General features: G+C 49.5%; 1 protein-coding gene across 2 annotated transcripts in view; it reads right to left on the bottom strand.

Annotated features, from left to right (window-relative positions):
- Nucleotides 1-13,642, bottom strand: part of RAI1 (retinoic acid induced 1) — a 216,377-nt gene that overhangs the window by 131,234 nt on the left and 71,501 nt on the right. For both annotated transcript variants that reach the window (XM_080980925.1, XM_080980926.1), the window contains exon 2: nt 12,526-12,625. The gene's annotated coding sequence lies outside the window, so the exon portion shown is untranslated. The remainder of the gene's footprint in view (nt 1-12,525; nt 12,626-13,642) is intronic.

Genomic DNA, 13,642 nt, shown 5'->3' with positions numbered 1-13,642 from the left:
GTTTCATTTAACAAAACTGGTATGCTGTTTGTACATCTAGAACCTCTAAGCAGTCTTTTAAAATCAAAACAAGCATTCAGATTGTCAATAAAATACAAAGTTAATAACTGGTCTTTTAATAAAGAAAATACCAATAGAATAAACTAAAATACATATTTGGATAGAGTTGCCAGTACAGTAACGTTTTTAGCAGCCCCTGAAAAGTAACACACACACACACACACATATTGAATACCTGTGACCCTTCAGCTGTGGTGGACTCCATCTCCCATTATCTCTGACCATTGGCCAAACTTGCTGTGGTTGCTGGGAAATGTAGTCCCACAACAAATGAAGTGCCACAGGTTCGCCATCATCCATCCACCCATCCATCCATCCCAGATGGATGGATGGATGGATAGATAGATAGATAGATAGATAGCTAACAGGAGATATAAATGCAGAGACAAATACAATACACTGCCAGGGTTTCTAAGTGCCTTCCATGCATTATATTTACTGGAATAACTCTGCTATCCAGAAACCCTTTAGCCATCCTACACTTGCAAAATGTACTTTATTAATCTAATAATGGGGCCAGAGAGAGCCCGTTTAAGTCACAATTTTTAACACAACAAGGTGAGTTGGTCCCCCATTCTGAGATGGAACTGACCCTCGCAAGGGAGCTGAGCCCCAGAGAAGGACAGTGTGAGCAATGCACACTAGCAAGATTTTAACCGGGTGTCTCCCAAAGGTGCCATCAGGACAGTGATTATTCAGAGACAGGGACCAGAAACGGGGCGGGCAGTTGGAGTGCAAGGTGAGTTGAAAGCTGCCTGTGTAAAGAGGCAATAGAGTGGTACTGCTTCTGCTGGCACAGCCAGGACGATAACTATTATGGGGCTGGGAGGAGAAACCAGGTGGAGGGTCCATGTGCACGTTGAGTTAAAAGCTCCTTGTTTTTTAAAACAGCAACAGGATGGTGATGTTGTTGCTGTTTCCAAACTTCGCCCACATCCTGAGCACTGGGGAAAGGGGTCCTCTCAACAAATGCTGGCCCTACTAATAAGCAGACCCACACACGGGCTGACGTTTCCCAGGCAGCTCTGGTTGCCAGAACCCAGCGGCGCTCTGAAAGGCTGGCCTGCGAGAAGTTCAAGTATGCCGTAAAGCAGAAAACCAGCCTCCCTCTCTCAACCTCTTTTTTTCTGAGGAGCTGGGCAAGGAGAGGGACGCCTCCTGGAAAGGAGAACAGCCTGGCGCAGAGAACTCCAAAGGCCCCCGTCTGACAACCGAGGATTGATGGATTGCCTGCCGCGGAAAAAACCCTCCCCCTCTTCCTTGCCCTCGCTCATTTCCCTTTGGTGCGCAGCAGAAAGAGATAGATAGCGCCTGTGTCTCTCTGTGTGTCTCTCTCTCTCTCCTCGTCCTGCTTGCTTCTGGAAGAGGCCGAGCCAGATGGAAAGCAAAATAAATCGGAGGCAGGAGGATTTTAATGATGATCATTTACAGGAGAATTGGAGGGTCCCCCCCCCTCCGCCTAGAGTAGAGGGGAAAGGCTGGCCATCACTCCCTGACAGGGGAGGGAGACCAGCTAAGTGGCAGAGACCAGCTCTGCATGCAAAAAGCTCTCCTGTGATGTGATAGCCGTCTTGAAATATCAAGAGGGCTGCCACAAGGAAGATGGAGCAAGCTGGTTTTTGGCTGCTCTGCAGCGCCCAAACCAGCAGATTCATATGGCAAAAAAAGGGAGATTCCGACGAAACATCAGGAATAACTTTCTGAGGGCAAAGGCTTGTTTGGCTGCAGAACCGACCACCTCAAAAGATGGCGGACTCCCTTCGTTGAAAGTTTTAAGCAAAGGTTGAGTGGCCATTTGACAGGAATTGGGGGTCTCTCTGCAGTTCTATGTTCAATCAGCGGCGCCTCCAGTTAAAAGAGGGCTGGGAAAGACACCCCTCACCGCCTAAGCCCTGGAGGCCGCGGTTGGCTATGGCTCCCTCAGACCGCTACAATTCCCAGAGTTCCCTGGGGATTGACTACTATGGGAACTGCAGCTCTGTGAGGGGAGTCGGGGTTTCCAAGAAACTCTCAGCACCCTTAGCAAACTACACTTCCCAGGATTCTTTGGGGGTAGGACATAGGACTGTTTAAAGTGGCATGTTACTGCTTTAAATCATATCCTGTAGTGTCCCATTTTGGGTGCTGTGGTCTTGCTCCCCCCGCCCCCCCAAAGTGTGTCTTTTGAGCTCCGTGGTCTTGCATGGGCCATGTGACTCGTGCAGGACCATGGGTGGGAAGACCCAACATGTTGGAGGTATGTTTTAAATCCATAGCGCAGATGGGGGCCTTATACCAAGCCTATATTGTCCACACGGACTGGCAGAGGCTCTCCAGGACAAGCAACATTCTCAGCCCTAACTGGCCAAACCAGGGATCAAACCTGTGGCCTTCTGGGTGCACTCAGCTACAGCTTTTCCTAAAGGGAGGCTATTAGATTTTAAGTGACAATGGTTCCAATATTTCGAAAAGGCACCTGCATGTAAATTCAATCAATGGATTGCTTTGGAGGCTGATGGTGCAGGGCTATTTCACAGGGATGACTTTTCCTGGGGGTGGGGAGGACAGGTTACTGGGAAGGAAAGCAAGGAGACCCCTTGAGTGGGTCTTTCACCCCCCTGATGTGGCCTCCTTCATCAAAACAGCTGGCTTGGAGCAAGCCCCTTGTCCTCCTACGGAACGGCCAGCTCTGTCGATACGCGATGCATGGATCAGGTCCCACCACATCCTGGGATCTCCGGATGAAAGGCGCCAAGCCCTATTCTTATTCAGTGCAGCGGTGCCTGAAATTAAACCCCTCTCTACCACTGTAGGTTCTCCTGATACCTTGTAATGGAATGGGGGCGGGAGAATCAATCACATACGGCCTGTACCTTCGTTGTCATTGTCAATACGCATTCATCTAAAGGGGCGGTAAAAGGCCGGATCACCCGCTAGTCCTTTCTCGCTAGAAACCCGTTTCTCTTTTCTTAGACTGGCATGCAATGATCAGAGCCAACACTTGGCCAGGGGCACCATCTTCTAGGGGCTGAGCTCTTTCACCCCCCCCCCCATATTTTGGGGTTAAAGGTAAAGGGACCCCGACCATTAGGTCCAGTTGTGGCCGACTCTGGGGTTGCGGCGCTCATCTTGCTTTATTGGCCGAGGGAGCCAGCATGCAGCTTCCGGGTCAGGTGGCCAGCATGACTAAGCCGCTTCTGGCAAACCAGAGCAACGCATGGAAACGCCGTTTACCTTCCCGCCAGAGCGGTACCTATTTATGTACTTGCACTTTGACATGCTTTGGAACTGCTAGGTTGGCAGGAGCAAGGACTGAGCAAAGGAAGCTCACCCCGTCGTGGGGATTCGAACCGCTGACCTTCCGTGGTTTAACCCACAGCGCCACCCGCGTCCCATATTTTGGGAGAGGGCCCTCCAACGTTCAAAAACAGCAGAGGAGGCTGAGTGCAGAGCCAAGAGGGTCTTGACTTCAGTGGCCGGCTCCATCTCCTCCTGCTACGAAGGGGAAGGAGTGGGGAAGCAGCCCCTGGTCGGTGGTGGCAGCTGGTGGAGGAGAAATCCCTGACCATAAGCTGGTACCTCTGTACCCTGCGTCTTATGGGCCCAGTACAGTGGCACGGCTCATTGCTTGTATCTCTCCCCTTCTCTCCAGGGTTAAAAACTCAGATATATAAGCTAGGCGCCAAATGCCACCTTAAACTTGGGTTATGGTCACCACAATGGAATGATTGTTCCTTCCAACAGATTCTATGATGCTACGTTCTCAACTACATTGCTTGACTGTAGCTTGCTCTTACAACAGTATGCTTGTCCCAGTATGCAAGGAGGAGGAACACACAAAAGGAAAATGGAAATGGTATTAACTATGGACTAAGGAAGAGGTTTTAAGATGGTGGTCATCAAACTGGCACCTAGAAATATCCACGAAGTTGCAATAGGACCCGCACTAGTAGCAAAATGCAGCTGGCTAGTTTCAAACAATGCTCCTCTCACCCCCCTGCACTTAACCTGGCATCCCAAGTGTCTGGATTCAACCCTTATTTCATAGGATCGCAGAGTTGGAGAGGACCCTGAGAATCATCTCGTCCAACCCCTGCAAAGCAGGAATATGCAGCTGCCCCATACGGGAACTGAACCTGCAACCTTGGCGTTGTCAGCACAATGTTCTAGCCAATTGAGCTATCTTGCAATGTTCCCACAACCTCCATGAAAGGAATTGTCCTATTCAGGGTAATTAATGAACTTAAATCAGCTGTGACCATTAACTTCAATGGTTCTGCTCTGAGAAGGCCTTAGCAGAGCATGCACACCCCTTTTTATAAACTGCTTTCAAATGTTTTATTATAATATTAAGCGGACTATAGCTTGAGCAAATCAATAAATAATGTAGCTTGACTCACTTGCATGAGTGATCTCACCAAAGGATTCTGGGGCAGTCCCTTGCTTTTTGCATCTAACCCCCCCCCGCCCCTTCTTATTTAAGGGGACCAATGGATGGTGCCTTATCCAACCTAATCCTCAAAGTCCTGATGCCAGCGCTGCCTGCAAAAGATGGCTAAGGGTCTTCTTGGCCAAGTTTTAATTACAGCTGCGGAACAGCAGGCGAGGGGAGGGGAGGGACAGGGAGACGGTCTCAACTTGGAAAGGTCACAGCTAGAGCTCTGCTTAAAAACAACACAAATGCCCAGACCCAGGCAGTCCAAGGCAAACCCATTTCTGCAATTTGTAGAAAGGAGGCAAACACGATACATTTCCATTGTTGCATATTTCACATAGTTCATTCCGGTTTTGCCCCTCACAAAGAGGGGAAAAGGTGCTGGAGTTGCTCTTGTCAAGCAATCTTTTCCAGGCCTTACTCAAGGCTTCAGTCGGTTTTGCCCACGTATCTTCCCAGCCATCCATGTGGGCTAGAAACTTGTGCTTTAAAAAAGGAGAAGGAGAATAAGGAGGAGGAGGAGGAAGAAGAAGAAGACGAAGAGGAGGAGGAGGGCTGTGGTTCTCAGGAAGGTAGAAGATCTCTGTATCCAGGACCATAATTGCTTTTTTTTTGCACTGACACATTCTCAGCATCCACACAAGCCTGCTGCACTTTACAGGACAAGCAAAATCTGACCAGCCACCCTGCATTGCAACCAGAAGACAGAGTGGAAGAAAGAAATTCTCAGAAGCGGTCTTCTCCTTTACAAACCAGTTGTTCATGAAAAGTGGCTTCGGAGGTCCTGCTCACTCCATTGCTCACACAAGAGACGGGGCCTTTTCTGTGGTGGCACCATAAACATGGAACTTCCTCCAGATGCAAATAGGAATACAGGGAGCTGCTTTACATCAAAGTCAGCAGCACACCTAGCTCGATACTGTCTTCACTAACTGGCCACGGGTTTCGGGGAGGGAACATTTCCAACCCTTCCTGGAGATGCCGGGGATTAAACCTGGCACCTTCGGCATGCAAGGCATGTGCTACACTACTCAGGTATAGCCCTTCCTTTAAGTAAGATGCTAGTCCTCATGGTCCTGAATGAAGAGTTGCTTTTAAACAGCTGCCTTTTACCACAGCAGTCCATCTAGCTCAGTATCGTCTACTCTGACTGGCAGCAGCTCTCCATAGTGCCAAGCAAGGGCCTTCCCTATCCCATACCTGGACATGCTGACGGGGGTGTAATCTGAGGCCCTCCGCATGCGTATCCTGCAAGTGTCCCGAAAAAACTGAGACACCCCTTTTTTCTCGCGAGAGAACAGCGGCCATTTTGGCTGCTGCGATCTCGCACAATTTTGTGACACCATTTCCCGTCAGAAAACATGGGGGGCACAATCTCGCATGCCACTCCAAAATGCATGTTTTGGGGCGCCGTGCCCCCCAAAATAGGGTTTTTTGGGGGGGGGAATGCAGTGCGAAATCGTGCAAGATCACAGCAACTAAAATGGCCACTGTGCCATGGCGATAAAAAAAACCAGGAAGATGGCGTCTGGGAAGATGGCGTCCCGGATTTTGGTTTCAAAGTGTTGAGGGGTATGCTCCATGCAGACTTGACCTTTGAGCCACTTCTTAATTCTCCTGGCTTCTTCAGATCCCTTGGGAGACATACACCAAGTTCAAGAAACACCCCTCTCTTCTGAAACGTAACCCTGGGGAGGGTGCTGAATCTCGAAGAACGAGAGCTCTAGCAACTCACTCTAATGAGTACAACACAGTGTTAACAAGGCCTTCTTACAAAGGCAAAAATAGAGTACAGGGCTCCGAAAATAGGGACTGTTGCTGGTAAACAGTGAGCAGTCGGAGCATCTGTTCTCGTTCTGCGGCTACCCTGCAATCCGCCAGAGCCCAGGGTGCCTCAACAACTGCCTTCTCCCGTATAAAATCATTGGGCCACAAAAGTGGAAGGGACCTCGAAGGTCATCGACTCCAATCCCTGACTCAATGCAGGTTCTGCAAGGCAAAATGTGACTGCGCTACAGCACCCCTGGCTGCTACCCTATACCTCAAGCCGAGAGCTCAGCATTTCCCAAAGAGCTTTCCCTGTCGGGAGGTTTCTCTGAACGTGAGCCAAAATTCCATTTCCTGCCTTTTGCAGCCATCGGTTCCGATCCTGAATCTACAGAGAACCAATCTGCTCCGTCACCCGCACAGCAGTCCGTCGGATCTCTGAGGACAGCTTCCATAATCTTCTCTTCTCCAGGCTAAGCACACCCAGCTCTTACAACCATCCCTTGTAGGATTTGGCTTACAGAACGCTCCTCCTCTGGACGGTGCTCTGGTTTGCCAGTGTCCTTCTTAAAATGTGGTGCCTAGGACTAGGCACAGCACTCCAGATGTGGTCTGGACAGCACAGAACAGAGTGCAGCTACCACTTCGTTTCTGAGCACAATTCAAAGTGTTGGTGCTGACCTTTAAAGCCCTAAACGGCTTCGGCCCAGTATACCTGAAGGAGCGTCTCCACCTCCATCATTCAGCCTGGACACTGAGGTCCAGCTCCAAGGGCCTTCTGGCAGTTCCCTCCCTGCGAGAAGTGAGATTACAGGGAACCAGGCAGAGGGCTTTCTTGGTGGTGGCACCAGCCCTGTGGAACGCCACATTAGATGTCAAAGAGATAAAGAACTACACAACATTTAGAAGACACCTGAAGGCAGCCCTGCACAGGGAAGTTTTTAATGTTTGATGTTTTATCGTGTTTTTAATATTCTGTTGGGAGCCGCCCAGAGTGGCTGGGGGAACCCAGCCAGATGGGCAGAGTATAAATAAATTGTTGTTGTTGTTGTTGTTACACTCCCTTTAATGCAAGTCCAGATTGCGTTGGTTTTTTTAACCGCTACATCACACCACTGGCTCATGTTTACTGGCATTACCTGCTTCAACATTTTCCAGAGTCCTTCTCTGATCTCCCCTGCTGCCTGGGTTACGGCTAATGGTTGCCTGGGAACAGGCCACCCAAGCTGTTTTTTAAAGGTGATTCTTTTCCAGAGCACCTTTTGAGGCCTCTTGTTATGTCCGAGGTGGGGGAGATAGGGAGGGGGGCTGGAGGCGGCTTATGTTGTTTCCACTGCCTGGCTATTTATTGTGTATCTCCTTGTTTTTGTCCTTTCCCGGCTGCCTGGTTCTGATGCTATCTGTTTGGTTACGTTTTTCATCTGTGTTTGCTTCTGAATTTCAATTATTGGTTTGTGGGCTGCCTCCGTTAGACCCGCATGCCGAAAAGGCAAGGTACAAACGTTTTTAATAACACATTTCAGAGAATTGTAAAGCTACTGGATGCTGGGATTCTTCTCTGCGTCAAACTCTGCCTTATTGGAAATCAGATTTGCAAAAGAGGGGTTGGGAATTGCCCCATGTCTTCTCAGGGAATAGATACGGCAGCTATCTGGTCACACAAGGGTCTTTCCAGATGATCCTCCCAAAATAACAACCAGGTTTTAGTCTTAATGCTAAAGTGGCCTTCCCCAACTTGGTGTTGTGACCCCAGAATCCAGCAGCAATCCAGACATAGTGTCGGGGGTGTGTGCAGAGTTGCAATCTAAGGAGCCGGGACAAGGAGCAGAAATAGATTCAGGACTCTGGGCCTGCTGCTGAGGACTAGACAGACCACCGAGACTAACAGACAGGAGACCCCCAAGAAATCTCCTGTACAACCAGACCCAGGACCCCAGGCACCTTCCCCCCAGGAACCAAATGCCTCCCGCAGGATCTCACCGAGCCAGCAGAACTGGGTGTGTATCAAAAGAGAGGCTATGGAGTGGAGGACTGAGAGGCCATTGTTAAGGCAAAGCAAGCAATTTCTGGTCTGCATATACAGAGCACACATGTTGTTGTTGCCTACCTGCCTGCCTGCATCATTTCATAATGTGTCTGACCTGAAAGATCGTATCTCCCTACACAAACCTGCCCAGGTGCTACGATCCTCAGGCCATCGATCACCTTACTGTATTTATTTGTTTATTTATTATTAAATTTACATACCGCCCTTCGTCAAAAGATATCAGGGTGGTTCACAAGATAAAAATATAAGGTTAATAGCACAAATAAATTGTTAAACCAGAAACAACAAAACAATAACACCCCCTACCCCTCACACACGAACATACTTAAAAGGCTGTAGAATATTAATCAGTCAAAGGCCTAGTTGAAGAGGAACGTTTTCGCCAGGCTCCATATACATATATATATATATGGAAGGCACCAGGCGAGCCTCCCTGGAGCCAGCATTCCACAAACGGGGAGCCACTGCACAGAAGGCCCTGTTCTTTTGTTGCCGCCCTCCGGACTTCACGGGGAGGAGGCACACGAAGAAGGGCCTCAGGTGATGAATGCAGAGTCTGGGTCGGTTTATGTGGGGAGAGGTGGTCCTTCAGGTATTGCCATTTAAGGCCTTCTCTAGGTCCCATCAACATGAGAGCCATGCTTGGTGGTGACACGAGAGGCAGCTTTTTTTTTTTTTGGCTACCCCCAGATGGTGGGATTCCCTCCCAAGAGAGGCTAGACCGGTTCCCTCTCCGCGATCCTTCCGCCAGCTAGCTAGGACTCTCCCGTTCAGAGATGCCTTTGGAAACTAAGGTGCAGAGTCGCTGTCCCCCTGTCAGGGCAAACTGGGTTTCAAATGTGCTCTGGTGCCTTTGAATTATGGTTTGTTCACTAGCTTGTTTTCGTTAGATTGCATTTTTAAATTTTAAACCAGCTGCCTTAAAATCCCAATTTGGGAGAGAGCCGGGATAGAAGTACGTTAAATAACAATAATAGAGATAGCACTGTTTAAACCCCCGTACCTTTTGAGTCTTGCACACTGACCACCGGCCTGCTCCGCCCCAGACAGAAAGCCACAGTCCAGTAGGAGTGAGAGACACAGCCGTCAGTGAATGCAGATCCCACGAGGGTTACGCTCTTCAATTAGGGTCCTCATTATAAGACTAGAAAACTCCACTCTGTCGTCTGTGCACATAACACAGAAATCTCCCCCCTCCCTCTTCCCCCTTTAAAAAGAAGAAAAGGAGGAAGGGGGAGGGAAGAGGAGCTAAGATGAGGAGAGCAGCATCTTTAATGCAAGAGACGGGTCTGCTGAGATTCAGTCTTATTTTGACTTTCATCTCGAAAAGCTGCCTTGGGAATCCATTAAGCCCAATTTAAATCGACTCTCCGCCCCCACAGTCCTCTCCCCGCCTCCCCTGCCGTTCTGGACTTCTACTCCCTACGAAACAACAACAAACAACGTCATTAAAATAAATAAACAGGGAGAGCGGGTTGGGGGGGAACCCTCCCTGAGTAGGTTTTTGCTCATCAGGTATTGGGGGTCAAATGGACCCCAAGTTCAGGGCAGTTTGAGGAAACAGTAACATGGGAGGTGCATTTGATGATTCCAGTTTAGGGCAAACAATATGGAACTGGGGCTTATGCTACAAGGGTGGAATCTGGAGCCTGTGATGCTCAACAGCCTCCCAGAGCTATGGACGACAAACACCATCAACATATGCAGTTACAATACGTCAGGGAAGGGCTGTAGCTCAGTGGTGGAGCATGTTTCTTGCATGCAGAAGGTCACAGGTTCGATCCTCTAGCTGCTCCAGGTAGGGCTACAAAAAGGTTTTCTTTTTTGCCAAAGCCATTGTAGCAGCCATAGCAAACTGAACTGCGCTCCTTGGGTTCAGATTCTCACTCCATGAAACTCCATTGGGTAGCCTTGGGCCTGTCTGTTTCTTGCTCTTTCAGCCTAGCCTACCTGACAGGGTCGTTGTGAAGCTCAACATGGACTGACCCAGTATGCACGTACATTACCCATGAGCTCCCTGAAGTAAGAGATATCAGCAAGATTTTTAAACCTATCTAACTGCGTAATATTAAAACTGTGACATCTTGTTTTGTGGCTTGGCAGGGATTTAGCAAGAGATTTGCATCTTTTCGGCCCCAGGTCTAAAGTCAGAGGCTGTTTTGGATTTAAGTGTATGAGAAAAGGGTAGGTTCAATTTAAGGTCCAAAGGCCAGTATATCCACGATTAAATTGCAAAAGACGAAAACAAACCCACCCCTCAAACAAACCGAAAACAAACAGTGTGCTTTCAGAGCGTTTGTGGACTTTACTTTTTCCATGCCTTGCAGCACTCAGAAATTATATGCTCCCTGAAGAATAACCACATGCAATCTGAAACACAATAGCAGGAGGCAGCTATTAACCTTGATAGCAAGAGATAGAACTGCCATGTTCAGAGGCAGTCTATCTCTGAACCCCAGGGGCTGAGGTCAAAACAACCAAGAAAGGCCACTTGTGCGATGCCTGCCTTGTGGGCTTCCTGGAGGCATCTGTCTGACTGCTATTAAAAAGAGGCTGCTGCTGGGCTAAACCTGGAGCAAAGAGCCTCTTTCCCCCACCTAACTGCACACAGCTGGCCTACAAACAGCAGTCTGTCCACTACGCCAAACACTGCAGCTTTGCCTTCCTCTCCTCATTTTGAAACCTGCCCACCTGCCTCCTTTGTCACAAACCCACCATTGCGACGATTTGTGCATGCCACAAAGTTTCGTCCCGCACCTTAGCCGTGCTGCCTCCCTGAACGGTGCGTTTTCTGCGCCTTTCCATAGATGGGATTTACATTTGTGCTTTGTTTTGTTTTTTAAAAAAGGTTCAATATTTGCACGGTGAATTCCAAGCGCACTGATGCGCCCATCCGCACACAGTGACACAGGTGCAACAAACCTATCTGCTCCCATCCGGGTCGCCTCGCTTTGTTGGTTTTAATAGGGTTGCTCTGGAGTGGAGGCTTTTTGTGGATCTCGGCCACCACACCTGCGCCAAACGCACACAATTGCCTGCTCTGAGTAGCTCTTCAATGGCAGAGGGTGGACGGCATCCTGCTGCTATGTCATAGGCTGGCTGGCTGGCTGGCAGTTTGGCTCTAGCCGATTCCCAGCTCTCCTCCTGCAACAATACTTCAACACCCTGCATACATTTCCAGTTTCTTCCTTTTCCTTTTCTGCAACAGCAACAGCAGCAGAAAAAGAAAAAAGGAAGGAAGATCACGGAGGCTCTTTTGTAGGCTGGCGACGCTTCCTTGAGGCTCTGGAGAGCCCATTTATTTATTAAAAAATAATAATCGTGTCAGTGGGCGGTTTGTGTCGGGAGGGGGCAAGACATTTGTCATGGGAAAAAGAGAACCCCAGGGAGACCTCGAGAAAATCTCTCTCTCTCTCTCTCTCTCTCTCTCTCTCTCTCTCTCTCTCTCTCTCCAGCATGCCCCCCCCCCGCCCTAGGGGGATTTCCAAATGAACCATCACAGCTGTACAGTACAAATGCTAGCTACAATTTATGGTCTTCCTAGCTCAGAGGAGAGACTGATTCTCTGGGAAAAGGAACCAATGGGGAAACACATCGATCAAAGCCACGCATGGAAACACTGGTGAGAGATAATGGGATGCTGGGTCTCCATCCGACAACTTTACTGAGACCTTACGAAGGCATCATCCAAAATAACCTTCAATCTCAGCCTCTCCACCAATTTAGCATTCTTTAAACTTCCTTTTTTTTTAAAGCCACTCTCCAGAGACACCAAACATCTCTCCCACCCCCACCCCCGCATAAGAAAAGAAACATCCCTCCCCAAAACCAAACTTCTTTTTCACGCCTGCACTTGTGCGTCCAACCAGATTTAGAAAGAACAAACGAACACACGAAAGGAAAGAAGGAAGGAAGGAATGCAGCTTGCTCGGAATTCTGCAAGGAAAATCCAGAAGCCCTTTTCAAACAATCCACTTGGAGGGGAGACAAAGCACACTCACCAACTCTGCCAAAGCCGAAAGACCAACGCGGCTGTCTCTGAAGCGCTCCCCCCCCCCATCTCCCCAAAGCACAAATGGCGTAAGCAAGAAACATAAAACCAAGGGGAGAGGGAGGGCAGGGGACAGGGGCTGGGTGGGAAAGAAGGCGAAGGGAGCTGATGAATGAGCGACCAGCGCGCAGCCCCCCACCAAAGAGACATCAAAGCACCCCAAAGAAAGATCTCCTTTCGCCCTACCTGCAAGCTCTCCTCTTCTCCTCTTCCGTCTCCTCTTTGGCGCTCCCTCGCTCTTTTCCCTTGCCGTCCTCCCAGAGCAGAGTGGTCACAGATTTAGATCCTTTAGGAGGGGGGGGAAACGTGGGGAGAAAAATAGGTATATAGCACAATTCTTTTTTGTTGTTTTTGTTTTTTTGTTCCCCCCCCCCCCTCTCTTCTTAGCAACCTCTTTGAGCTCCTTCAGTAGTCATTATTCATAGACCACTAGGGGATAGGAGGTAATTAGGAACGGCCCCGTAGCCTGCAGTTTGAAAATTTAATGCCAGGGGTAGGGATGGTGAACATGTGTGTGGAAGAGGAAGGGAGGGCGCGCACGGCTGTGTGTGTGTATGTGTGTGTGTGTCGTGGGGGGGGGCTGATTGGTTGGCTGCAGGCTGCTAAAAGGGTGGGGGGAGGTTGTGCTGATGGAGATGAGGGAGAGGTGGGGGGAAAAGGAGGGGAGAGGATACGGAGGGAGTGGTTTCAGGGTCTCTCTCTCGGTGGCACTATAAAGACATCAGGATGTCCAAGGAGATTGAGGGACCAGCGGTGGCAGATTTCCCCCCCCTCTCTCTCCCCCCCCCTTCTTGTTTTGTGTTGTGAGTGGGTGGCAGCCTTGTCGCCGGTGTGTGATGTTTGTGATCCGTGTGTGTGCGTGCGTGTGTGTGCCAGGAATAGCAATCAGAAACAGAGGCAGCCTACGAAGCATAAAAGCGCCATCACGCAGGGTCAAGAAAAGCTACAGATTTAAAATATGAAATGGGAGAGAGAGAAGGAAACACCCTCCGCAGTAAGGAAGGGGAGGCAAAAAAGAAGTAGAGGGGGAGGAGGAATTTTTAAAAAGCAAGAGAAGGAGGAGGAAGTGGGGGGGGGGTTGGGGGGGTTGCCCTCCATCAGTCTAATTTGGCCACAGCCATCCCTCCTCTCTGAAATGTAATCCCACGCATGCACAACAAAGCCACGGCGGTTGAATGAGCAGAGCGGTGTGAAAGCTTGAATGAGAGAGGTCTGGTTTAGGGAGGTGGGAGCTGCGTGGGAGTGTGCGTTGGGGAGGGGGGGTTGCGATGGGGGAGAGGGAGGACCAAAATGGGGGAGGGAA

Source organism: Podarcis pityusensis (assembly GCF_964106645.2).
Source record: "Podarcis pityusensis genome assembly, chromosome: 14".
NCBI classification, from domain to species: Eukaryota; Metazoa; Chordata; class Lepidosauria; order Squamata; family Lacertidae; genus Podarcis; species Podarcis pityusensis.
Note: the sequence above shows the minus strand (reverse complement) of the source record. Positions and strands in the feature narration are given on the sequence as shown.